At 46.8% G+C, this 1,216-nt stretch overlaps 1 protein-coding gene across 1 annotated transcript in view; it reads right to left on the reverse strand.

Moving 5' to 3' along the window:
• Positions 1-1,216, reverse strand: part of LOC102249097 (leukocyte immunoglobulin-like receptor subfamily B member 3) — a 15,016-nt gene that overhangs the window by 7,303 nt on the left and 6,497 nt on the right. The window lies entirely within an intron of this gene.

Raw genomic sequence — 1,216 nt, forward strand, 5'->3', positions numbered from 1 at the left:
AAAAGCTGTGGTACATTTACACCAGGGAATACTATGCAGCTTTGAAAAAATAAGGACCCCTTACCCTTTGAGACAGCATGGAGGCACCTGGAGCATATTTTGCTAAGTGAAATAAGCCAGTCAGAGAAAGACAAATATTGCAGGATTTCACTTATACATGGAATCTAATGAACAATGTAACTTGATCAAAAAAATATGTCCAGAGGCATGCTGCCTGGAACAACTGGACAGATCTCAGGGAAGGAAGGGGGGCAGAAAAAGATTAACTAAAAAATTTACCTTCATATATGCATAGCTCAAAGCCATAGATATTAGTGTGCGGAAGGCCTGTGGTGGGGTGTGTGCTGGGTGGAGGGGGGGCATATAGGCAGAGATGAAGGTCATCTGTAATAATGTCAATAATAATACACAAGATATGGTATTATCTTGAAGGGGAAGGCTATCTATAATAATAATTATAGGGTAATATGCTAATTAGACTGCAAGTCCTTCTAGATGACCTTCTGACGAAACCGAGGTTGCAAGGGAAGCCCGGGTCCCGGGTGCCAGAGGGAAGCCAGTGCTGGCAGATGGGGGAAGGAAGGCCTACTTCTGCACAAGTTTCATGCATCAGACCTCTAGTCTATATATATAAAAGCCTAAGCGACCAAACTACCAAAGGACCGGTTGACTGGTCAACTGGTTACTATGACGCACACTGACCACCAGGGGCAGATGCTAAATGCAGGAGCTGCCCCCTGGTTGTCAGTGCGCTCCCACAGTGCAAGTTCCGTTCAGTTTACATACGTGAGCCAGAAGCCGGGATCACTGCTGGCGAGCAAAGCTGTGGTGGTGCGAACCTCGCCCGCCTCCGTGGTAGCACTACCGAGTGTCAGCAGGCACTTAGGGCTCCTCAGACGCTGCCACTTCATGCACTACTACATTTCTTGGGGGATGTCAGACTGCCAGTTTCGGTCCGTTCCTGCAGCCTGGCCTGTGAGAGGGTACATCCCCAGCAGGGGTGCACGACGGCTCCCTGTTCTCCACATCCAGCACTTTGCCTTTTTCTGATGATTAGTGACTTTGTGAATATACAGCGGAGTGAGGGCAGGCTCTGCAATAAATGGTGCTGGGAATATTGGACAGATACATGCAAAAAAAATAGAAAGAAAGAAAAAAGGAAAAAGAAAGAAAGAAAGGAAGAAAGAAAGAAAGAAAGAAAGGAAGGAAGGAAGGA

The sequence above is a fragment of the Myotis brandtii genome, unplaced genomic scaffold (genome assembly GCF_000412655.1).
Source record: "Myotis brandtii unplaced genomic scaffold, ASM41265v1 scaffold1425, whole genome shotgun sequence".
In the NCBI taxonomy this organism is placed as follows: Eukaryota; Metazoa; Chordata; class Mammalia; order Chiroptera; family Vespertilionidae; genus Myotis; species Myotis brandtii.